General features: G+C 47.7%; 2 long non-coding RNA genes across 6 annotated transcripts; both read left to right on the forward strand.

The window, feature by feature from the left end:
• The first annotated feature begins 201 nt into the window (after positions 1-201).
• On the forward strand, positions 202-22,319 carry LOC137857650 (uncharacterized). 5 transcript variants are annotated; one of them, XR_011097209.1, is made up of 3 exons: positions 3,421-4,729; positions 4,804-4,911; positions 5,014-5,548. It is a non-coding gene; the product is annotated as an uncharacterized lncRNA (long non-coding RNA). The 5 variants fall into 5 exon arrangements; XR_011097210.1 differs by having other exon boundaries at positions 3,480-4,729; positions 5,165-5,548; XR_011097212.1 differs by lacking the exon at positions 4,804-4,911 and adding an exon at positions 12,263-13,865 and having other exon boundaries at positions 3,514-4,729; positions 5,165-5,353.
• LOC137857656 (uncharacterized) lies at positions 16,453-16,830 on the forward strand. The gene is made up of 2 exons (XR_011097213.1): positions 16,453-16,544; positions 16,575-16,830. It is a non-coding gene; the product is annotated as an uncharacterized lncRNA (long non-coding RNA).
• Positions 22,320-26,258: the final 3,939 nt, after the last annotated feature.

The following is a 26,258-nucleotide window of genomic DNA, read 5'->3' on the forward strand; positions in this document are numbered from 1 at the left end:
CACTGGCCTGGGGGGCTGCGGTGATGGTCACGGCCTTGCGGGGAAGCCCTGGGCCTGGTGCCGTCGGGATGCTGATAGCCCGCAACGGGGCGTGGTTGCTGGGAGCCCAGGCCGCTAGGGGCCCGGAGCGGCGCCGTTTCTGCTCGGGAGCCTCCGGCAGGGACGCGGCCGCCGCGCGCTTGGTGTGGGCCTTGCGCACCGGTGACCCGGAGGTGGCCAGAAGTGACGCAGCCGCCTCCGTGGCCGGTACTGGGCGGGCGGCGCCAGTGCCGTCGCTGCCGGGCCTCGCCGCCATTGTTTCTGTTGTTGCTTCTGTTTCCTTTTTGATACAGTCTTAAAATGAAGGTCCCATTTTCTGGCCTCTGGCAGAGCGTAAGCACGCCGGAACACTTCACATTACATAGCTTATAGTTGTCTGCAATGATAATATCATACCTATAGTCTGCTGCCGGCTGCAAAGTAGCCTATGCCTCAGGTACTGTTTCCTGCCCTTGTAACTTTTGTTAGGACATCCTCGTAAGTCTTCAAAGGGAAATGAAGTTACCCTATTCAGAAAAAAAACACCACCCAGAAGAAACTTCGGTTGTTTTCAGGGCCTGAATTCTCACTGAAACCAAAGGCGGGTATAGAATCATAGATTATCCCGAGTTGGAAGGGCCCCATAAGGATCATCGAGTCCAACTCCTGGCACCACACAGGTGTACCCAAAAATTCAGGCCGCGTGACCAAGTGCGCAGTCCAAATACTTCTTGAATGCTGACAGGCTTAGTGCAGCGACTACTTCCCTGAGGAGCCTGTTCCAGTGTGCGACCACCCTCTCCATGAAGAACCTCTTCCTGATGTCTAGCCTAAACCTCCCCTGCCTCAGGCTGACACCGTTGCCGTGGGTCCTATCAGTGGTGACTGAAGAGAATAGATCAACTCTATCTGAATTTTGTAATATTTATAAAACAAACATTTCTAAAAGGTATAAAAGGTATAAAAAGCATAAAGAGCAAGTAAACAGCGCTGGGTGTGCGGGGGGTCTGCGCTCCACCAACACTCACACATAAACATCAAACGTTCTAAATATACAGAACATTGCTTTACATACTAAACGCAAGTATGCCTCTAGTTACGTACAATCAGGAAAGGTAGCAAACAATCTTCTAAATTCCATAACTTAATAAAAATCGAGTACGCCTTTACATATGCACGATCAGAAAAGGTAACAAACAATCCTTCAAGTTCCATGCCTTAACAGTCTCCATTTTCCATTCCTTTTGAGCGATGTGTCTCGCTTTAAGTTGTCAAGCAACTAAGTCTTCAGGCCTTATGTATCCCGTTCTTCCCAGATCGAAGAAAAGCATATCCATCTCCTTTTCAAGGCCAATAGGCCTGGGTCAAAAGGCACGTTCAGGTCAGCAGGGGGCGAAACAGCAAAAGCCTTCGATGGCTGTAACAGCAGAGGGGCCCATGGCGTAGCAGTCGGATCAGTAAAGGGGCCTGCAGCTCCCTCACTATCTGGCAAGCCACACGTTTGTGATTGTGGCTCCACGTGGCTCTTTAAGGCCTCAGAGACTGCTCACCAGGTGCCGATAAATCCCACTGCAACCTTGTCATTTTTAGTTTCAGAGACCCACACCTTAACCTCAGTTTGGTCCCATATTTGAGGCTCATAAACTGTCCAATTGTTAATAAGGAGAATAAGCTGTAAGGTTACCAGGACGGTCTTTGTTCCTAAGGACGAATGATTCCCCATAATGCACAACTGCTTACCAGCGAGAGGCAGTTGTGTGCACAGCTCCGCTTCTCTCAGCTCGAGCTTCTCTCCAGCTCCAGTGCGCCTATTTCCAGCGACTTTCTGTACGAGCTTCTCTGAGCAGTTTGCTGAGTTTGGCCGAACCTATCTTCATGAGGCAATCAAAGTGCTTGTTCCCGTCCTGGTCTCCATTCTGCCAGCCTTTTCCTCTTCACTTCTTGTTCCTGCTTCTTTATTGATGCAACTTCATCGTGTTGCCTTTTATTTTATTTTGAGGGCAGGCTCTCCTCTTATACCCTTCTCTCCACAGCAGTTCTTTTCAAAACAACTTTTCATTGCTTAAACAACTTTGAATGTAACGACAACAGCAAACACCCAGAAACATCCATGCCTTAACTGGAGAACAAGAAACCGGAGACTGCATGGAGTCTCCTGAATCACCCTTCTTTGTTCCCTCTAAACATTTTTATATTCCTGATGGCCTCGTCGTTAAGAGTCTAATGTTATCTCAACCACAGGGCTTTCCAACGCCCATGGCCACATTCCCAAAGTTCCCCTTCTTTATTAATATCAACCATTTTCTCGACACGAATTACCACTCCATATGTAACAGTTATAAATCTTTCTAGAATCTTTGATCCATTTAACACATTAATTTCTAGGCTGCGCACCTGTAACACCTGTGTATTTCATGCATGCTAGCTTGCTTTTGCAGATAGGCACTATCGCCGGCAATCCAAAGAACCTGGTTATCTGTTGCTGTAATAAACCACACTTGATTGCATTGTCATGGCTCTCATTAAGTGCAACTAGGGTAAGGGTGGTTATACATTATTGGTGCATCTGTGACCATGATAGTTCAGTGTTGTGAGGAATGTGTTAACAATTCGTGTCCATAAAGAACAGTCCTGTCTGCCTCTGGGCCCTGCACTGGCAATTTAATTCCTGAACCACAGATGCAATGTGTCCCAGTCTCCCCCTCATTCTAGTCAATTTATCACGTCTTCAGAAAACACTCCTTAAATTTATGAACCTGTTTGCTTTTGTTATTCTGGTCTTCTATTTCTAACAGTTACAGCCTTTTTTCCTGTCTTCTTCGAGATTAACTTAACACTGCTATAGATGTGTCTGTGAATGGCTGGGGAAGAATGTTTTAATTACTCGTGAAGCGTCAAATAAGAAAGCTGTTTGTGTTTGATGTCTGGGAGTTTCAGAACAACTGATAACAACTAGTGACTGTTATGGTATACTATGTGGATCTTTGGTATCTGGCCAGGGGGCCAAGAGATTAAGAGGAAGGAAAAAGAAGCTGAAGGACGGTTGGGAGACAAGACCTGCAGAAAGTGTTCTATAAACTTGGAATGGTGCCAAGTGAGTACAAAGGTGAGAGGAAGACTACGAGCCTTCAGCATGAAAGACCCCTAGAGACCCCCAGAGGAGACTGATGTGCATGCTCCAGTAGGAGGGACTGGACCCCGGAAGCTAATTATAATAATCTATTTTTTTTAGAAGTAGTAATGAATATGTATTAGTCTAGGAGCATAAAAATCAGCTGCTTGATGTAACTGGTGTGTGTCCTGGTGGAGCGGAGTCTCCCGGTGCACCCAGCGCTGTTTGCTCACCTCTATTCCTTTATATTCTTTTAATAAATCCTATTTTTTTATTTAATCCTAATTTGAATCCTGAGCCATTTATAACAGTGTTCTGAATCCAAGCAGACCCCAGACGGTTAACATGTTATTGGTGAATATCTGACCGGACCCCAGATGGTTAATGCGTTATTGGTGTATCTGACAGGTTCGGTACCCTGAATCCGACCGGTCCCATAACGGTTAATCAGCTACACCCCTTAATGCGACACTAACGAAGGAGCATGAAAGAGACGCATGTCCTTGCCTCTGGAGAGGAGGTTCCTTGCACAGCCAGTGCAAGGAACACAAAAATCAGTTGCGCCAGACTAACATGTGGTTGTATCTGAGCTTGGAGGCTGCAACCCTCTTCAGACTTCCAGATCTAGAGGAACACTTTGGCTGCAGCCTAAAAGCCACGTGTACAGGAGCTCCCCCAAGCCAGCCAATCTTCTTCCCATGACCTGCCAGGAAACAGCAAGGTAGGCACGTACCCAAATCAAAACCCAAACCTTTGGACCAGTCCTTGACCTGAAGAGTGAGCGACGATCCGGATCCTGGCATTCATACGTGATAGCTTATACGCAGTGGAAGTAAACAGTGTAGTCAGAGGTCACGGGGCTAGATTTTGAAAAGTCCTGCATAAAGAAGACATCTCAGAAAAGCAGATTTAAATACCATTAATGCCAAGAAAAGTAACTCTGATTGCTATATTCTTTATCTGTCATGACTAGACAGATGAAAATCTATGAGAGCAATTTTGCCTTTAAGGTCATTTTCTTTTTTTCTTTGATGTCTTTTCTTTCGTTTGTTTGTTTGTCTGTTTATTTATTTATTTAAACAGGCTCTGTACTACTTGTCCTCACAGAATGACTAACAGAAATATGACCCTTGTGCACTTTTTGTAGTTAATTCATTAGGTCAGCTCTAACCACTAAGCCCCTTGTCAGGTTATTTCTAGTAGTGACAAGGAGCAATTAAGCTTAAAAGACTGAAGCCAGGTAGATGAGCCTATTCCAGGAGGTCTCTTGGCTCCACCCTTGTGAAGTGAAACCTGCCAGGTGTGGATCATTTGACTTTTGCTATATAGGAAGCCTGAGGACTTGTGGGGAATTGCCTTCCCGGTGGGAGAGTTTGAGGCTCAGGTTCTCTAGGGTGCTTTTCTGCTGTTGTGGTGGAGCGGATTCAGTGTTCCTCGGTGGGCTGCTATTTCTTCACGTTTTCTCCCATCTCTGTGAAACAGTTTTAGTGACTCTATGAGCTAGCTACGTTGTTGGTGCCCTCTCAGTACAGTGAGACCCTGGTTACGCGAAGTCACTGTGAAGCAGCGTGGAAGTGACTCAAGTTCAGGAGCTGGCAGGTAAGTGTTCCTGGGTTCTACGGTTCTTTAATGTCGAGGAGTTTGAGTACTTCCTTCACCTTGTCTGTTTTCAGTGAAATTACTTCTGTGGCTTCTAAGCTCCCTTTCCAGCCCTTCCAAATATAATGAGAATGAAAGCTAAAAAGAAAGCCCCACCAACTCAGAAGCTCAAGTGCTTACAGGTAAGCATGACTTTGAAGAATGTTCTTAACTATTTGTTAGGATTCAACAACAGGCAGTGTGGAAAAAGGTGCCTTAATGTGCACTCAGATTATGCCTTGCAGTGAGTAGAAACCGATGGGGAAGGTACAGGTGGAGTTATCATAACTTTCACTAAGTGGAAGTTGCGAGACTGTGCTGTTCCTAAAAGAAATGCCGCTTTCACAACATGTAAGTCAAAAGCAGTATGAAGAAAGCCTCTCCTCTTCCCTGCAGGCCTGCGTCTCGGCTGTGGAGAAAGATTTGGAATAGGTCCACCAGTGAGGAGAGACTATCTTTCTCCCAGGCTGTACAAACCAGTGTCTGAGGTATTGGGGAAAGCGTCCTTCTGTGAAAGGAAGAGAGCAGAGCGGGACCACGGCCCGTGCCACCCTGCGGTTCTACCAGCGTGACCATGCAGAGACGGTGAGAGTAAAGGAAGAAAAATTGAAGCTGCTGTTAAAGGCATGGCTACCTGAGTTGTAAATAAAAAAAAAAAAAAATAAATAAAAAAAAAAAAAAAAATGAGGGAAAAGAGGTTCTCTGAGAATCGTGCTACTGCAAGGTCCCCAGATCTGCAGGCTGGCTGCGCAGCAAGAGAAGGGAGGGGTCAGACTCAGGGTAGGTCCCCCAAACTAGCCAAAGCTGTATTTCATACCATCTGACGTCATGCTAAACAATATATAGGATTGGCTAGCCTGGGGAGGTGTGCCGGACTGCACGGGTTTAGGCTGGGCATCGGTCAGCGGGTGGTGAGCAATTGCGTTGCGCATCACTTGTTTTTACACAGTATTAGTAGTGTTGTTGTGTCTTAATAAACTCTCTTTATCTCAACTCACGGGCTTCACTTTCCCATTTCTCTCCCCCATCCCAGAGAGGGAGGGGGGATGTTGAGCAAATGGCTATGTGGTGTTTTGCTGCCAGCCAGGTTAAACCACAACAGTCCATTCTGGCGCCCAACGTGGGGCACAAAGTTTTGAGATAATAACAGATCTGACCAGAGTGTGTTAAACTAAAATTGTTATAAGTATTAGACTTGCTTAATAGTTAGTTGTCATAATACTGGTTGCTTTTATCCCAAGTCTGCTGTGCCTGTTTTCCAAATTGAGCATTATAGCACATTGTTTTCCGTATGTGCTCTCTGTCATGTTGTTTATCCTCTCTGGGCCCTGGTTTAAGATCATTATGGTACTGTGTGTTGTAGCAGTGGCTTATGAGACGATGAAATATCTGGTCATGACTCTAACTTGGTATTTGTACTCAGTGATGTCGTCAACTCTATACTCTGGAAACCATATCTCGGAAACTATTAGCAATTATACCTATCGCCTTTTTTCATCATGGAGTCAGCCTGTGGCGGGGAAAGGGGAAGATACTTTTTCATACTCGTTCACTCTCCCTTTCTCCTTCACCACCCTCTAATCCTCCAAGCTAGTTACAATAGTTCTCCAAGATATTGAATATCCTTGGGATACTCAGACCAGCATGTTCTTGTTGTTATGCCTCCTGAATATGCTTCAGGTTTTGCTTGAAGTTAAACAACTATTTAGGAATCTCATCCAGATATCTGCCTGGAGGCAGGATAGTTGCGAGTGGCAGGGAGTATGGGAGGATATGGGCAGGCATCTAGAGCAGCGGGTAACTCCAGTGTTCTGGAAATTCACCCCTGAACAACTGCAAAATCCTAAAAAACTGATAGAATGCTTGAAAAAAAGGTGTCTTGACTCTGGCAGTTCTAAAGTAACACAAATCATTGTAACGTGCTGGGGCCTGGCTCATGCCTATCGAGCTGTACAAACCAGTTTCTGAGGTATTGGGGAAAGCGTCCTTCTGTGAAAGGAAGAGAGCAGAGCGGGACCAAGGCCCGTGCCACCCTGTGGTTCTACCAGCGTGACCATGCAGAGACGGTGAGAGTAAAGGAAGAAAAATTGAAGCTGCTGTTAAAGGCATGGCTACCTGAGTTGGGAATAAAAATAATGGGGGGGGAAAGGGGTTCTCTGAGAATCGTGCTACTGCAAGGTCCCCAAATGTGGGGCGCAGGGCATGGCTGGGCAAACAGGGCACGGCGTGTCAGAAGGCTGTGGCGCAGCAGTTAGCGCAGGTAGGGGGAGCAGGAAGGGCAGAGCGTTCCCCCCGCCCATACAAACACAAGGGGGGTTGTTTTCTTGCAGGTGGGGTTGTTTTCTTCTAGTTGTTTGTCTGAGTGCTGTTGACCAATAATCTTGTGTGAAACACTGTCTGCCCCTGTTAAGTTCACTATAAAAGTTAGGCCATTTGGGCAATAAAATGGAGCAGCATGATCTGACTCAACCGGTGTCTGTCGTGCTTTCGGCCGTGCTTCCTAACAAATGGCGCCCGAACAGGCTGAGACCTGAACAGGACATCGCAGCGGCGCTGGGACATCGCAGCACAGTGGGAGACCAGCGGCGCCGGGAGCCCAGGGAGAGCAGTGGTGCCGGGACATCAGAGCGGCAGCGTCGGCACATCGGAGCGGCGCCGGGACACCCGAGGCACACAGAGGGACTCCTGCCGGACGGAGAGAGCCCTGAGAGATGCTGCAGAGCCACGGACGGCTCTGAAAGACACAGACCTGACAGAAGCTGGAACACCTGAGAGGCACTGAGAAACTCCACGCACCGACCCGGACAAAGGACTCACGGTGAGACACGGGGAAAAGAAACCGTGGGGAGCGTGGGAAGAGATCCGCGGGGAAACGCGGGAAACGGAACTGCGCAGGGACATGGGAACGAGATCTCGCAAAGGCTGCAACAGCATAAATAAAGGTATGGAGAGAGAAGCGGCGTATGATTTGCTCAAATGCTTTTTAGAAAAGCGGAGCACGCAGGGTATAGACTGCAAAAAGGATTTACCAGGATTATTAGAATATGGAGTAACAAAGGGTTGTTTTATCAATCTGGATACAGTTTTTGAACAAACAGAGTGGCGTAAATTTGGGGACAAATTGTTTGATGAAGTTATTAATGAAAATAAGGCTGCTAAAAAATTATTGAAGCCTTGGAGAGCAGTCACTAATGCCTTAGCTATACATCAGGCTGAGCAGAGAGTTGCTGCTGCTGCTACAGAGTGACTGGGATTGCCAGGAAGTGCTGGTAGTGTTAACCCTCAACAGGGAGGGATGGGGGGAGCTGGGGATTACCCATTGCCGCCTTCAGTGAGGACGATAACGCTGCCTCAGGGGGCTATGGGGCAATGGGAGCCTCCTCCTCTCTCATCATCCTTCTCAGAGTCGGCGTTGGTGCTCCCGCCATCACCAGCAGCACCACCGGCTCCTGCTCACAAAAGTGGGGAAATGGATGAGGAAATAAGAGAGCAAAAACCAGAAAGAAAAAATACAAGCCCGTTTATAGAAGGTGTTCAAGAGAGGCAGAGGGTGTGGAAGCAAATAGCAGATGAGGCTCTACACGAGGGTGAACATGGGATAGCTGCACAATTGGTTCAAGAGGCCTTCCCGGTAGTATATTCACCACCGGACGCCCAGGGTAATGTTATGGTTAATCTAGTGAATTTGGACTGGAAATTGTTATCTCAGCTGCAGTCCACAGTGAACGACTCAGGTCTGAAAGGTGAACCCACGAGACAGATGTTGGACTATATTTGGGGAACAAATATTTTGCTTCCAGGAGACATACGTAACATAATGAAGTTAATATTGACCCAACACCAGCAGCTCTTATTTAATGCCCATTGGCAGGCTGCTTGTCAAGAAGCAGTCGCAGTGATAAGAGCACCTGGGGACCCTTTACATGGGGTCACGCTGGAAGAGTTGATGGGGGTAGGACCGTATTTTAGGACAGAAGCACGGGCCTCGCGGGGACCTGATAAAGCGAAGGAATCGATGAGAATGGCCAGAAGAGCATTGGATCGGATAAAGGGGCCAGGGGGAATACCTTCCTACATGGGAATCAAACAGGGTAGAGAGGAACCATTTGGGCTTTTTATTGACCGCGTAGCAAACACCATACAGGTGGCTGGGGTGCCTGATTACCTCCAGGGCATGATATTAAAACAGTGCGCAATTCAGAATAGCAACCCCTCTACTCGCAATATATTGGCTTCCTTACCCAGGACATGGACAATCGAGGAAGGGTTGGAAATATTGGCTCAGGTACCAGTAGGCCCCCAGGCTATGTTAGTAGAAGCAGTAAAGCAATTAGGTGACAGCATGCGAGAGCAGGCACAGGCTATGAAAGAGCATGCTCAGTTTACACAGAGTCAGGTCCTTGTAGCTCTTGCTCCTTTGCAAACGGCCGGTTCACGCTCTGGTGGTCAAGTACCACCCCTAGTGGCCAAATACCACCCCGCTTGCGATGTTCTGGTTGTGGTGTTTTTGGACACGTGAGACGAAACTGCAAAGCTGGGGCAGTATGGTGCTCAAATTGTCAGTCGGGCAATCCCAATGAAGCGGCATGTCGACGCAAGGTGTTGGGAAACTGCCGGAAGAGCGGGAAGAGTCGCCCCGTGACGACACAAAACGCTGCCGCATACACAGCAACACCGAGGGGGAACCCGTTCCTCTCCGACCAGCCACAAGAGGGAGCCGATGTATCTATAATCAGCACACAAAACTGGCCGCAGCATTGGCCAACATCTGAAACCAATGCCACGGTGGCCGGGGTAGGAGGAATGACACTTGCCCGTCAGTCACCACCCCTGCGGTGGACAATAGGGGACAAAGTGGTGAAATGTTGTGTCTCTGTTATTCCGTTGCCTGACGGGGTGCACGCACTAATAGGGCGGGACATCCTTGCTCAAATGGGAATGGTCCTTACCTCGGAACGCCCTTTATAGATATGGCCATTGTTTGGACTTTCCCGATCCCGCTCCGGTGGAAGAATGATGATCCTGTGTGGGTCGAGCAATGGCCGTTAAAAAGGGAAAGCCTGATACAAGCGCATGAGCTGGTTAAAGAACAGTTTCAACAGGGGCACTTAAGGTTGTCAACAAGCCCGTGGAATACACCTATCTTTGTGATTAAAAAGAAGTCGGGAAAGTATTGACTGCTCCACGATCTGTGCGCGGTAAATAAGCAGATGTACGATATGGGAGCAGTGCAGCCAGGGTTGCCTAATCCTGCGATGATACCTGAAGGATGGCATTTACTCATAGTGGACTTAAAGGACTGTTTCTTCACAGTTGCTCTCCATGAAAATGATAAAGATTCGCTTTTACACTTCCTGCAATAAACCGAGAAGGGCCGGACCAGAGATTTGAGTGGACGGTCCTGCCGCAGGGAATGCGAAATTCGCCAACTCTATGTCGACTCTATGTCGACGATGCTCTACAGCCGTTGCGACGAAAATGGTCAGGAACAATAATCTATCATTATATGGACGATATTCTATTGGCCCAGTCAACACCATTTTCTTCACAGCAAAAGGATGAACTAACGAAGCAACTTAAACAGAGAGGATTAGTAGTTGCCCCCGAGAAGATACAGGAGACAAGCCCATGGAAATATCTTGGACGACATATCACCAATGCTACGATCCAACCGCAGAAATTGACAATACAATCAGACCTTAAGACTCTTAACGACGCCCAGAAGGTGATGGGTGATTTGCAATGGATTCGACCAGTGGTTGGTATTCCCAACGAGCTGTTAAATCAGCTATGACCTTTGCTACGAGGGACAGATCCAGCAGCACCAATTCAGCTTATAGACCAACAAAAACAAGCACTACAGCTAATAGCCTCAATGATTACAACATGGGCTACACATCGGCATATAGAGGGTGCGCCTCTTGATCTAACTACTCTGTGTGGCCCCCAATATTTGATGGGTGCGATAACACAGCAAAAAATAAAAACGGGGGAGAAGCAGGGAGATACGGTGGTACTAGAATGGCTAGCTCCTCCGCTGTGGCCACGACAAACAATTCAAGAAAAAATCACCACATTAGCAGAATTAATTAAAAAGGGACGAAGTAGAACCTTGCAAGTAGACGGGGCCCCTCCTAACACCATATGGTTACCCATGAAGTCAAGTGGAATGATATATACAAAATTCTGAGGAACTGCAAACTGCTCTATTGCATGATGGAGCCATGTTAATAGCAAAACCATTACAATCTCCTGTCTTGTCCTGGATGAAAAACCAGGGCTGGATAAGTAGACCAAAGCGATCACCCCAACCAGTTGCAGATGCAATAACAGTCTTTACAGATGCCGGTAAGTGCTCCAGAACTGCTGCAGTGACATGGAAGGATGAGCATGGCTGGCAACATCAGATTTTGCAAGCTCAGAAAGAGGATTCATTACAGACACTAGAACTGTTCGCAGTAGTATGGGCGTTTGTAAAATGGAAAGATGTTCCGTTGAATGTTGTATCTGACTCTCTTTATGTAGTAGGCATAGCCAATCGCATTGAGGACTCGAGTTTGCGAGAAGTGCAGAATGGACGACTGGTTCAACTATTGACAAGTTTGCAGCTTGCAATCGCACAGAGAAGTAAGCCGTATGCAGTGATTCATATTCGCAGTCATCAGTGGGAACAAGGGCTCGGAGAAGGCAATGCCCGAGCCAACCGATTAGTTGCTGCTACAGTCACTGAAGCTCCACTATCACCATTTTGCCGAGCTCGAGAAGCTCATTCCAAATTTCAACAGAACGCGAAGGGACTAGCTCGAGCCTACAATTTGTCTAATGCTGACGCTCAAGCAATCGTGAAGGCTTGTCCCATATGTAATCATAATTTAGGAATGGGACTCGGGTGTGGAGTTAATCCAAGAGGGTTGAAAGCTAATGAAGTGTGGCAAATGGATGTCACTCGTGTTACAGCCTTGGGACGGTTAAAATACTTGCATGTAACGGTAGATACCTATAGCCACATGATATGGGCTACTGCACAACCCGGGGAAAAGGCTCGGGATGTGCGGCGTCACCTCACTAGTTGTTTTGCTGTGTTAGGGGTACCTAGCACTATCAAGACTGACAATGGTCCAGCTTATACTAGTGGGCCACTGAAACAATTTATGCAATTATGGAGTATCAATCATGTCACTGGTATCCCACACTCCTCCACAGGACAGGCGATAGTGGAAAGGGCAAATGGAAGAATGAAACTATACTTAGAAAAGTTCAGAGACGTTGAAGGCGTAAAAGAAAGAATAGGAAAGGCTCTCTTTGTACTTAACCTTTTATGTGTGTTTGGGGACAGCACTGAGCCCCCTATAGTACGTCACCATGCCGGGGCAGAAACTTCTAAGCCACCACGCGTGAAGGTGTTATACAGAGACATGAAAACAGGGCAATGGCTAGGCCCTGCTGAAGTGATCTACCTGGGGCGCGGTTACGCTTGTGTTTCTTCCCCTACAGGTGCAATCTGGGTGCCTAGCTGATGCGTAAAACCAGCCGTTGAAGACACAGGCGGCTGTCGCCAGAAGGAGAATATTGAAGAGTAAACAGCAGATAGAGTCAGCAGTTAAATTATATTCTTGTGAATGAGATTGTGGTATGACTGAGATTGAGATGTGCCAGAGGCCTCTGGGTGTGCGATTGTGCTCTGTGTGTGCGATTGTGCTGTGTACTGTGTGAGTGAGAGCATGCTTTTGCCATAGTGCAGGTTATTGCCATAGTGCAGGCTGAAAGCATAGGAAATTGGTGCCGGCAAAAATCATCGGAAAATGGAGGCCGAAGTAGCCCTAGATTTATTACAGCGCTTTTTAGAAAAACGGGGAGTCGATTGTAAGCAACTAGCAGGACTTGTTGTGATCGGTCGAGCAAAATCATGTTTCACAAGTACGGAGTCATTGTTTGAAGTAGCCACTTGGAGAAATTTAAGGGAATGTACTGTTTAAGCCTTTTTGATCATAATGAGTCAATTCACAAATTCATTACTTTCCTGAAAGAGCACATGAGAAAGATTCAATATGGTATCAACCCTTCCAATCAATGGTTCACTGATTTGGTTGAAACAATGCATAGATGGTTACTGGTATTAGTCAAAGAGGTATTAGGGATTCTGTTCGCTGTGGTGTCAATCATCATTGCATGTAGTATTGTGATAAATGTGGTTAAAGGGTTACTTGCAAAAATGTTATAGAGATCTTGAAGGGGTGCTGTAAACAGGTACCCCGTGGATCCCTGCAAAGTGGACTGAAGCAGCCATAGAATCCGCACACGCCGAAGACGACCATGAAGAGGTTCCTGATAATCATTCTGACAATGACGTGGGCTGCGACACCTCAAGGACTGCCAAGGACAGCCTGCGATCCTAAGGAGAATGTCTGGGTATCCCTGGCTAGGAAACTGAATACCACCACCTTCTGTGAAAGTCTAGCCAGCCCTAGCACACCTTCTGTTACATACCTTGTTAGGGTACCATTCATTGACTATAGTAATTGTAGTGTGATTAGGTTTAAGTTGTGTTACCATTAAGTGATTACAGTAATTGTAGTGTTATTAGGTTTAAGTTTTGTTATGTCATTGTAGTTGTGTTATGTTCTGTATTCGACGTCTGATGAAAAAACCTTCGGCCAAGTACTGCTCGTACAAAAAGAAAAAGGGGGAATTGTTGGGAATTGGCATACAGGGCCTGGACATGAGTCCGTGGAACAATTGTGCGATCAGAGCTTGCCTTAAGCAACCAGGAGTAGGCCTTAGAAAATCTCATGGCCTGCTGTAGCTGAGCAAACCAAGCTACCAGAATAACTATGAGAAGCTCCCACGACAATGATTCCCACATTGCCCAATTGAGGAATTCAGAAAAATATTGTTACCAGCAGCTGGCTTCAAGGACAAGAACTACATGACCGCTAATCACAAGGGGGGTTGTTTTCTTGCAGGTGGGGTTGTTTTCTTGTAGTTGTTTGTCTGAGTGCTTTTGACCAATAATCTTGTGTGAAACACTGTCTGCCCCTGTTAAGTTCACTATAAAAGTTAGGCCATTTGGGCAATAAAATGGAGCAGCATGATCTGACTCAACCTGTGTCTGTCGTGCTTTCGGCCGTGCTTCCTAACAGACCCCAGCCCTGTCGCCCTTGGGCAGAGGGAGGGGATCTGGGAGTTGAGGAGGAATGGAAACAGGTCCCTGCTCGACATCACAAGCGATGCCCTCCCCTTCCGGTCCCACCTTCCCAGGTGCCCTTACGAAACAGGTTTGAGGCCCTGGAGCTCGAGAGACCCGTGGGTGAGGAAGAGGTAGCAAGTGTTCCCAGGAGGATGCCTAGGGTGAGGAGGTCAACTCCACGCCTCAGGACTGCCTCCACCAAGAAAGACAGAAGGGTTATTGTTGTGGGAGACTCTCTTCTTAGGGGAACAGAGGGCCCTATTTGTTGGCCTGACCCTACCCATAGGGAAGTCTGCTGCCTCCCTGGGGCCAGGGTCAGGGACGTTGCCAGGAAGCTTCCCAACCTGGTTCGCCCCTCTGACTATTATCCTCTTTTGATAGTCCAGGCAGGTAGTGACGACATTGAAGATAGAAGCCTGAAGGCTATCAAACAAGACTTTAGGGGGCTGGGACGGTTAGTGGATGGAGCAGGAGTGCGGGTGGTGTTTTCGTCCATCCCTACAGTGGCAGGGAGGGGTACAGAGAGGACACGGAAAGCCCACCTGTTAAACACGTGGCTCAGGGGCTGGTGTCAACGCAGAAATCTTGGGTTTTTCGACCATGGGGCACTTTACTCGGCACCCGGCCTGATGGCCGCAGGCGGGTCCCTATCTTTTAGGGGAAAAAGGATCCTGGGCCAGGAGCTGGCAGGGCTCGTTGAGAGGTCTTTAAACTAGGTAAGAAGGGGGATGGGGCTGAAGCAAGGATTGTTGGAGCTGTGTCAGAGGGAACAATAGTAAGGCCGGGGGATAAGTCAATGGCTCAGCTGAAGTGCATCTACACCAATGCACGCAGCATGGGTAACAAACAGGAGGAGCTGGAAGCCATCGTGCGGCAGGCAGGCTACGACTTGGTTGCCATCACGGAGACATGGTGGGACCGGTCTCATGACTGGAGTGCTGCAATGACTGGCTATAAGCTCTTCAGAAGGGACAGGCAGCACAGAAGGGGTGGTGGTGTGGCTCTCTATATGAGAGAGTCTTTTGATGTTGTAGAACTCGAGGCTGGGAATGACAAGGTCGAGTCCCTTTGGGTTAGGATCGGCAGGGACAACAAGGCTAGCGTCCTGGTCAGGGTCTGTTATAGACCGCCAAACCAGGATGAGGAGATGGATGAGGAGTTCTACAGGCAATCGACAGAAGTTGTGAAATCTTCAGCGCTTGTTCTCATGGGGGACTTCAACTTCCCTGACATATCCTGGAAGCACAACACAGCCCAGAGAAGCAGTCTAGGAGGTTTCTGGAGAGCGTGGAAGATAGCTTCCTGACGCAGCTGGTTAGTGGGCCTACCAGGGGTGGTGCCCCGCTAGACCTTCTCTTCACAAACAGAGAAGGACTGGTGGAGGATGTGATTGTCGGGAGCTGTCTTGGGCAGAGTGACCACAAAATGGTGGAGTTCTCTATTCTTGGCGAGGCTAGGAAGGGGGCCAGTAAAATTGCTGTATTGGACTTCCGGAGGGCTGACTTTGGGCTGGTTGGCAGAGTCCCTTGGGAGGCGGTTCTGAAGGGCAGAGGGTTCCAGGAAGGCTGGGCGCTCTTCAGGAGGGAAATCTTAATGGCGCAGGAACGGTCTGTCCCCACGTGCCCAAAGACGAGCTGGTGGGGAAGAAGACCAGCCTGGCTGAACAGAGAATTGTGGCTTGAGCTTAGGAGAAAAAAGAGGGTTTATAATCTTTGGAAAAGTGGACAGGCCACTAGGGAGGACTATAAGGATGTTGCGCGGCTGTGCAGGGACAAAATTAGAAAGGCCAAAGCTCATCTGGAGCTCAATCTGGCTACTGCCGTTAAAGATAACAAAAAATGTTTTTATAAATACATCAACACAAAAAGGAGGGCTAAGGAGAATCTCCATCCTTTACTGGATGCGGGGGGAAACCTAGTTACAAGAGATGAGGAAAAGGCGGAGGTGCTTAATGCCTTCTTCGCCTCAGTCTTTAGCGGCAATACTGGTTGTTCTCTGGATACCCAGTACCCTGAGCTGGTGGAAGGGGATGGGGAGCAGGATGTGGCCCTCGCTATCCACGAAGAACTGGTTGGTGACCTGGTACAGCACTTGGATGTGCACAAGTCGATGGGGCCGGATGGGATCCACCCAAGGGTACTGAGAGAACTGGCAGAGGAGCTGGCCAAGCCGCTTACCATCATTTATCAACACTCCTGGCTATCGGGGGAGGTCCCAGTTGACAGGCGGCTAGCAAACATGACGCCCATCTACAAGAAGGGCCGGAGGACTGACCCGGGAAACTACAGGCTGGTCATTTTGAGCTCAGTACCAGGGAAGCTCATGGAGCAGATTCTCTGGAAGATTCATCACGCAGCACTTGCAGGGCAAGCAGGCGATCAGGCCCAGTCAGTATGGGTTTATAGAAGACAAGTCCTGCTTGACGAACCTGATCTCCTTCTATGACAAAGTGACGCGCTGGGTGGACGAGGGAAAGGCTGTGGAAAGGCTTTCACTTTTCTGTGAAAGTCTAGCCAGCCCTAGCACACCTTCTGTTACATACCTTGTCGGGGTACCATTCATTGACTATAGTAATTTTAGTGTGATTAGGTTTAAGTTGTGTTACCTTTAAGTGATTAGGTTTAAGTTGTGTTACCATTAAGTGATTACAGTAATTGTAGTGTTATTAGGTTTAAGTTTTGTTATGTCATTGTAGTTGTGTTATGTTCTGTATTCGACGTCTGATGAAAAAACCTTCGGCCAAGTACTGCTCGTACAAAAAGAAAAAGGGGGAATTGTTGGGAATTGGCATACAGGGCCTGGACATGAGTCCGTGGAACAATTGTGCGATCTGAGCTTGCCTTAAGCAACCAGGAGTAGGCCTTAGAAAATCTCATGGCCTGCTGTAGCTGAGCAAACCAAGCTACCAGAATAACTATGAGAAGCTCCCACGACAATGATTCCCACATTGCCCAATTGAGGAATTCAGAAAAATATTGTTACCAGCAGCTGGCTTCAAGGACAAGAACTACATGACCGCTAATCACAAGGGGGGTTGTTTTCTTGCAGGTGGGGTTGTTTTCTTGTAGTTGTTTGTCTGAGTGCTTTTGACCAATAATCTTGTGTGAAACACTGTCTGCCCCTGTTAAGTTCACTATAAAAGTTAGGCCATTTGGCTCAGTACCCTGAGCTGGTGGAAGGGGATGGGGAGCAGGATGTGGCCCTCACTATCCACGAAGAACTGGTTGGTGACCTGGTACGCCACTTGGATGTGCACAAGTCGATGGGGCCGGATGGGATCCACCCAAGGGTATTGAGAGAACTGGCAGAGGAGCTGGCCAAGCCGCTTACCATTATTTATCAACACTCCTGGCTACTGGGGGAGGTCCCAGTTGACTGGCGGCTAGCAAACGTGACGCCCATCTACAAGAAGGGCCGGAGGACTGACCCGGGAAACTACAGGCTGGTCATTTTGAGCTCAGTGCCAGGGAAGCTCATGGACCAGATCCTCTTGAGAGTCATCACACAGCACTTGCAGGGCAAGCAGGCGATCAGGCCCAGTCAGCATGGGTTTATGAAAGGCAGGTCCTACTTGACGAACCTGATCTCCTTCTATGACAAAGTGACGCGCTGGGTGGACGAGGGAAAGGCTGTGGATGTGGTCTACCTTGACTTCAGCAAGGCTTTTGACACCGTCTCCCACAGCATTCTCCTCAAGAAACTGGCTGCTCTTGACTTGGACTGGCGCACGCTTCGTTGGGTTAAAAACTGGCTGGATAGCCGGGCCCAAAGAGTCGTGGTAAATGGAGTCAAGTCCAGCTGGAGGCCAGTCACTAGTGGCGTCCCCCAGGGCTCGGTGCTGGGGCCAGTCCTCTTTCATATCTTCATCAATGATCTGGACGAGGGCATTGAGTGCACCCTCAGTAAGTTTGCAGATGACACCAAGCTAGGTGCGTGTGTCGATCTGCTTGAGGGTAGGAAAGCTCTGCAGGAGGATCTGGATAGGCTGCACCGATGGGCTGAGGTCAACTGCATGAAGTTCAACAAGGCCAAGTGCCGGGTCCTGCACCTGGGGCGCAATAACCCCAAGCAGAGCTACAGGCTGGGAGATGAGTGGTTGGAGAGCTGCCAGGCAAAGAAGGACCTGGGAGTGATGGCGGATAGTCGGCTGAATATGAGCCAGCAGTGTGCTCAGGTGGCCAAGAAGGCCAACAGCATCCTGGCTTGTATCAGAAACAGTGTGACCAGCAGGGCTAGGGAGGTGATGGTCCCCCTGCACTCGGCTCTGGTGAGGCCGCACCTCGAGTGCTGTGTTCAGTTTTGGGCCCCTCGCTACAAGAAGGACATCGAGGTGCTTGAGCGGGTCCAGAGAAGGGCGACGAAGCTGGTGAGGGGCCTGGAGAACAAGTCCTACAAGGAGCGGCTGAGGGAGCTGGGCTTGTTCAGCCTGGAGAAGAGGAGGCTCAGGGGCGACCTTATTGCTCTCTACAGATACCTTAAAGGAGGCTGTAGCGAGGTGGGGGATGGCCTGTTCTCCCACGTGCCTGGTGACAGGACGAGGGGGAATGGGCTTAAGTTGCACCAGGGGAGTTTTAGGTTAGATGTTAGGAAGAACTTCTTTACTGAAAGGGTTGTTAGACACTGGAACAGGATGCCCAGGGAAGTGGTGGAGTTACCATCCCTGGAAATCTTTAAAAGACGTTTAGATGTAGAGCTTAGGGATATGGTTTAGTGGGGACTGTTAGCGTTAGGTCAGAGCTTGGACTCGATGATCTTGAGGTCTCTTCCAACCTAGAAATTCTGTGATTCTGTGACTCTGTGAATTGTGGCGCAGAATTGTGACGCTTCTTTGGGTCTGGCTGGAATGTTAACTTTCCCGGCAGCAGCCCATACAGTGCTGTACTCTGTACTTGTAGCTGGAACAGCAGTGTTATCACACCAGTGTTGTGTCTACGGCTGAGCAGCAGTGGCACAGCATCGGGTGTTTCTCTAACCCTCCTAGGGGGTGGGCAAAAAGTGAGGAGAGAAACATCACTAGGGCAGCTGACCTAAACCAATCAAAGGGATATTCCATACCATGTGATGTCACACTCAACAATAAAAGGTGGAAACAGGAAGAAGAGGAGAGGGCTGGGCTCTCCTTGGGAAAACGTCGGTTCTCCTCTCGAGTGCTGGCTGCGTGCGTTGAGGCCCTGCTTCAAGGATGTGGTCAATCATCGCTCATTTGTGGGAAGTAGAGAGCAATTTCTTTCCTCTGCACTTCCATATAGCCTTCATTTATTTTAATTGTTTGTTTTCCTCCCGTCTTTTTATTTTTTCCCTTTCCCCCTCCCTTTTCCCCTTTCCCTTTTTATTTACCTTTTGTTAAATTGTTTAGTTCATAATAATCTTTATTTAATTGTTATTATTATTTCCCTTTAATTAAATTATCCTTATGTCAACCCGTGAGTTGTTCTTTGCTTTACTTCTCTCCCTCCTCATCTAAAAGAGGGGGAGTGAGAGAGTGGTTGTGGGGTTTAGCTGCCCAGCACAGTAAAACCACCACACAGAAGTCTGCCGCAGAAGTCGCTCATAGAGTTGTTCAACAATCCTTTCCACGCTCTTTAGCCGTAATGTCTAATCTGTGGTGGCTTGCAAAGGAGTTTCTGTGCCTGCAGGGATACGTTAAAGTAGTTTTGTGGCAATGCAATGTAGTTTTGGAAGTTGTCTTGCCCTTTTATACATCTGTAACCTCTTTCCTGCATCCAGAGGAGAAGCTGTGAAGCTTGACGTTACAAATGTTTTATGCAGAATATCAACCCCACAAAGTTAAGGTAGTTGTTCATCTTGGAGGGGGTACATTTGAATCCAAAACTCATTTTTAGGCCAGAAGCAAGTGTGAGATATGTTCACCTGATTCGTGTCAGTATGGAACAATGCTAGGGCAGCATTGTATGATGAATGTGATCTGTCTTACATACCCTTGTATAACCACAAGTCTAAGAAAAAAAGAGTAGTTAATGTATATAGTTCTTGTATCTTGCAAAGGAATGTTTTAGCAATTCGTGTCAATAGAGAGCTTGAAGGGATATGTATTTGTAGACTTTTCCTTGAAGTCTCTGGTATCTGGGGGGTTTCAGAATAACTGCTAACTATGATGACTATTGCGTGGGACACTATGCAAGTCTCTGATATCTGGGCAGGAGATTAAGGAGATGGGGAGAGCTGAAGAACAACTAAAAGACAAAGCTTGCAGGGGATGTTGCACAAGTCTCTGACATACAGCCAAGTTGGAAAAGAGGGAGGAAGACTATGAGCCTTCAGCACGAGAGACCCCCAGAGGGATCACCGGAGACTGATACGCATGCTCCAGTAGGAGGGTTTGGATTCCGTAATCTAATTATAATAACCCTGTGTTTTTTTTAGAAGTAGTAATGCATATGTATTAGCCTAGGAGCATAAAAATCAGCTGCTTGATGTAACTGGTGTGCGTCTTGGTGGAGCAGAGACTCCTGGTGCACCCAGCGCTGTTTGCTTACCTCTATTCCTTTAATAAATTGTAAACTTTGATTATAGTCCTATTTTGAAGACTGAGCTATTTATTACACAAGGTATTAAGCTCTTTATGTTAATAGGAACGTGAGTCTTTCTGCCTGGAACACAATTCAACAGAGAAGTCAACCATTTCTTTAGCTTTGAAGATGCTGAAATGGACCCTGGGCTAAAAAGAACCGGTCCAGAGAAGGGTGACGAAGGGCGACGAAGCTGGTGAGGGGCCTGGAGAACAAGTCCTACGAGGAGCGGCTGAGGGAGCTGGGCTTGTTCAGCCGCGAGAAGAGGAGGCTCAGGGGGGACTTTATTGCTCTCTACAGATACCTTAAAGGAGGCTGTAATGAGGGGGGGGTTGGCCTGTTCTCCCACGTGCCTGGTGTCAGGACGAGGGGGAATGGGCTTAAGTTGCACCAGGGGAGTTTTAGGTTAGATGTTAGGAAGAACTTCTTTACTGAAAGGGTTGTTAGACACTGGAACAGGATGCCCAGGGAGGTGGTGGAGTCACCATCCCTGGAAGTCTTTAAAAGACGTTTAGATGTAGAGCTTAGGGATATGGTTTAGTGGGGACTGTTAGCGTTAGGTCAGAGCTTGGACTCGATGATCTTGAGGTCTCTTCCAACCTAGAAATTCTGTGATTCTGTGGTTCCCAGCCTGTCTCTAAAGATAGTTGTTTAGTGCTAAAATGTGAGGTTCCTTTCCGGTACGTGACCATCCCAGTCTTTAGATTTCCAGTACTCAGTTTTGTACCCCAGACTCCCGTGTTTTGAGAGGGATTGTACTCTCCTTACCTAATATGGGAATCCCGTTTTTGTGCCTCAAGGGTCAATGGTGTAAGGCACTTAGAAATCATTGCGGATTGTGGTTGTTGTCAATTGCCACGTAAATTAAGGCCATGCAAGTACCTTCTACTCTTTCATCTTCCCTTTCATTTGTTGTCAGGTTACTACTCAATATTACACCTTTGGTGAGAAGTCCTAAAAAAAAAAACATTACATCTTAATGTTAACAACTCTTGTTTTTTCTTTCTCTAGGTCTGCCAGTAGCTGACAAGGTAGAAAGATGACCTTTTCTCTTTCATTCTTGTGAAGTTAGAGGCAGTGCCCAATTAAACTGTGACTGAGGCTCTGCGATGGTGCAAGTCTATCTTACTCCTTCAAATTCAGTGATGCAGCCGGAGTTTTCAGTAATGAACTTTCAAGGATTCAACCACTTTAAAGCTTTTGGACAGTGGCAATTATCTGAAAACATTCCTACAGATTTATCTTCTTCATTTACATTTGCTTGCTCTCTCCATCTCATTCAAAGCAGTCAGGACTGGTTTGCTTCCCTCTTCTCTGGAAGTTTGCACTAGGAACCATTGTTAGAATCAGAATCCTGATCTGAGAACACGATGAAAAATGTTGCACACAAACTTGTACATTGGAGAGGAAAATGTTCATGTATACGTCAGTATTGTACTCAAACAGCTGCTTACACCTTTTAACTTTTAAACCTGAGAAGCAACAGGTAGCTTCTACGTTGCCCTTGGGGATAGTGTACTCTTCTGTACTTTGCTTCTATACAAACAGCTCAAAATTTTAAAGTCATGTTGTCAGCCATACCACCAAACAACCTTGCACGGCATTACACGTTCCCCCCCAGATAGATCTTGCCCTGAATGCGACACCAGACAAGGAAATAATGCCGGCACGTAAAACTAACTTGTAGATATATCCCTTGTTGGCATTCTTTTTTGTTTTGTTTTGTTTTGTTTTGACGCTTTGTGGGGCTTAGCTGTACCTCAGTGAGAAGAATGTCTTCTGGTGTGAACTGAAATTATACCTCTCTGCCACAATGTCCCTCTATTTATTTATTTATTTATTTATTTATTTATTTATTGGAGGTGGGGGGGAGGGTTGGGGAGGGGAGAGGAGGGTGTTGATAATTCCTTGGGGACACCTGAAGGAGTTGCAAAATAATAAAATTTAGGTGAAGGAAAAGTTCCTTCTCTTAATATTTGTCGTTGATGTTTTTCTTTTCCATCTGGTCATAAAACGAAGGTCCCATTTTCTGGCTTTTGGCAGATTGCAAGCATGCTGGAACCATTCACGTTACGTAGACTGTATTTGTCTGAAACGATAATATCATACCTATAGTCTGCTGCAGGCTCAAAAGCAGCCTATGCCTCCTGGACTGTTTTATGCCTTTGCTTTTGTTACTACATCCTTGTAAGTCTTCAACAGGGAAATGAAATTACCCTATACAAAAGAAACACCATCCAGAAGAAACTTCAGGTGCTAGGGCCTGAATTTTCACTGAAACCAAAGGCAGGTATCTTACTGACGTGAAGAAAGGGGCTTTATCTATCCTGGTTTGCTTACTAATGAAGGAGCGTGAAAGAGATGCATATCCTTGTCTCTGAAGAGGAGGCGAAGGAACAGCTAGTGCAAGGAACACAAAATTCAGTTATGCCGAACTAACAGGTGGTTGTATCCCAGCTTGGAGACCACAACACAGAACCACCTAGGTTGGAAGACACCTCCAAGATCACATAGTCCAACCTCTGGCGTAACACTAACAAGTCCTCCACTAAGCCGTAGCCCTAAGCTCTACACCTAAACATTTTTTAAAGACCTCCAGGGATGGTGACTCAACCACTCCCATGGGCAGCCCATTCCAATGCCTAACAAGCCTTTTGGTGAAGAAGTTCTTCCTGACACCCAACCTAAACCTCCCCTGATGCAACTTTAGCCCATTCCCCCTCAGCCTATCACCAGGCACATATGAGAATAGACCAACCCCCACCTCGCTACAGCCTCCTTTAAGGTATCTGTAGAGTGCGATAAGGTCGCCCCTGAGCTTCCTCTTCTCCAGACCGAACAATCCCAGCTCCCTCAGCCGTTCCTCGTAGGACTTGTTCTCCAGATCCCTCACCAGCTTTGTTGCCCTTCCCTGGACTCACTGGAGCCCCTCAATATCCTTCTTGTAGCGAGGGGCCCAGAACTGAACACAGTACTTGGGCTGCGGCCTCACCAGAGCCGAGTACAGGGGGACAATGGCTTCATTAGTCCTGCTGGCCACGCTGTTTCTTATACAAGTCAGGATGCTGTTGGCCTTCTTGGCCACCTGAGCACACTGCTGGCTCATATTGAGTTGACTAGCCACCAGTACGCCCAGGTCCTTCTCTGCCAGGCAGCTTTCTAACCACTCAGATGGCTTTTCCAACCATCTTCCAACTTCCAGATCTAGAGGAACGCTTTGACTGCGGCCTAAAAGCCACGTATATGTAAGCTGCTGCAAGCCAGCCAGTCTTCTTCCCATGACCTGCCAGGAAACAGCAATGTAGGCAGGTAACCAAATTAAAGCCAAAACTTGCAGCCCAGTCCTTGACCTGAATAGGGAGTGAGGATCCGGATCCTGGCATTTATGCGTGATAGCTTCTATGCAGCCGAAGTAAATACACCCTGGGTGCCCTGAGCTGGAGGACCATGATGGTGGGAACGATAAACTCCCAACCGACCCTGAACGTGTGCGGGATTTGCTGCTCTACCTGGATCTATACAAGTCTGTGGGTCCAGATGGGATTCATCCCAGGGTGCTTAAGGAGCTGGTTGACGCCATCGCGGGACCTCTCAATTATTTTTCAACAGTCTTGTGAATCTGGAGAGGTCCCAGTGGACTGGAAGCTGGCAAATGTCGTACCAATTTTCAAGAAGGGCAAGAAAATAGACCGTGGCAACTACAGGCCTGTTAGTCTCACATCAGCACCTGGTAAAATTATGGAGAAGATGATCCTTGAAGTTCTTGAAGCGCACCTGGGGGACAATGCAGTCATTGGTCCCAGCCAACACGGGTTCATGAGGGGTAGGTCCTGCCTAACAAATCTGAATTCCTTTTATGATAAGATCACCCATCTGGTCGATCAAGGGAAACCACCAGCTGACGTGATCTTTTTGGACCTGAGCAAAGCTTTTGATGTGGTTTCCCGTGGGATCCTACTGGACAAAATGTCCAGCATACAACCTAACAAAAACATCATGCGATGGGTGAGCAATTGGCTGACAGGCAGGGCTCAAGGGCTTGTGGTAAATGGGGCCACATCAGGCTGGCACATGGTCACTAGTGGGGACCCTCAAGGCTCCATTTTAGGGCCAGTCCTCTTCAATGTTTTTATAAACGATTTAGATGTAGGACTAGAAGGTGTTTTGAGCGAGTTTGCTGATGGCACCAAACTTGGAGGAGTTGTAGACTCAGCTGAGGGGCTGAGGGTGGAAAGGCCTTGCAGAGAGATCTGGGCAGATTGGAGAGCTGGGCGATCACCAACCTCATGAAGATTAACAAGAGCAAGTGCCGGGTCCTGCACCTGGGACGGGGCCACCCTGGCTATACGTACAGACTGGGTGACGAGATGCCGAAGAGCAGCCCCGCACAGAGGGATCCGGGGGCGGTGGTTGACAGCAAGTTGAACATGAGCCAGCAGTGTGCCCTGGCAGCCAGGAGGGCCAACCGTATCCTGGGGTGCATCAAGCACAGCATTGCTAGTCGATCAAGGGAAGCGATTGTCCCGCTCTACTCTGCGCTGGTGCGGCCTCACTTCAAGTACTGCGTGCAGTTCTGGGCACCACAGTACAAAAAGGACAGTAAACTGCTGGAGAGCGTCCAGAGGAGGGCGACAAAGATGGTGAAGGGCCTAGAGGGGAAGCCGTATGAGGAGCGGCTGAGGGCACTGGGCCTGTTCAGCCTGGAGAAGGGGAGGCTGAGGGGGGACCTCATTGCAGTGTACAACTTCCTCGCGAGGGGGAGTGCAGAGGCAGGTGCTGACCTATTCTCTGTAATCACCAGTGATAGGACCCACGGGAATGGTGTTAAGCTGAGGCAGGGAAGGTTTAGGCTGGACATCAGGAAGAGGTTCTTCACCGAGAGGAGGGTGGTTGCACGCTGGAACAGGCTCCCCAGGGAACCAGTCACTGCACCAAGCCCGTCTGAATTTAAGAAGCGATTGGACTGTGCACGTAGTCACGTGGTCTAAACTTTTGGGTAGACCTGTGCGGTGCCAGGAGTTGGACTTGATGATCCTTATGGGGCCCTTCCAACTCGGGATATTCTATGATTCTATAAATAGTGCAGTCAGAGGTCATGGGGCTAGATTTAGAAAAGTCCTGCATAAAGAAGGGATCTCAGAAAAGAAAATTTAAATAACATTAATATCAAGAAAAGGAATTCTGATTGCTAAATTCTTTATCTGTCATGACTAGACAGATGAAAATCTATGATGGCAAGTTTGCCTTTAAGGTCATTTTCTTTTTTATTCATATCTTTTATTTATTTGTATTTATTTTTTTAACAGGCTCTGTACTAATGTTCCTCACAGAATGACTAACAGAAATATGACCTTCGTGCAAATTTTGTAGTTAATTGATTAGGTCAACTCTAACCACTAAGCCCCTTGTCAGGTTATTTCTACTAGTGATAAGGAGCAATTGACCTTAAAACTTTGAAGCCAGGTAGACGAGCTTATTCCACAAGGTCTCTTGGTTCCACCCTTGTTAAGTGAAACCGGCCAGGTGTGGGTCATTTGACCTTTGCTATATAGGAAGCCTGAGGAGGTGTGGGGGGAATTGCTTCCCCCAGGAAAGACTGAGGCTTAGGTTGCCTGGGGTATTTTGCTCTTGTGGTGAATTGGGCTCAACGTTCCCCAGTAGGCTGCTTTTCCTTCATGTTTTCTGCCCTCTCTGTGCAATAGTTTTAGCGTCTCTGTGAGCTAGTTACATTGGTGGCACCTTCTTCAGTAAAACCCTGGTGGCACTATTTCAC

Source organism: Anas acuta, chromosome 1 (genome assembly GCF_963932015.1).
Source record: "Anas acuta chromosome 1, bAnaAcu1.1, whole genome shotgun sequence".
Classification (NCBI taxonomy): domain Eukaryota; kingdom Metazoa; phylum Chordata; class Aves; order Anseriformes; family Anatidae; genus Anas; species Anas acuta.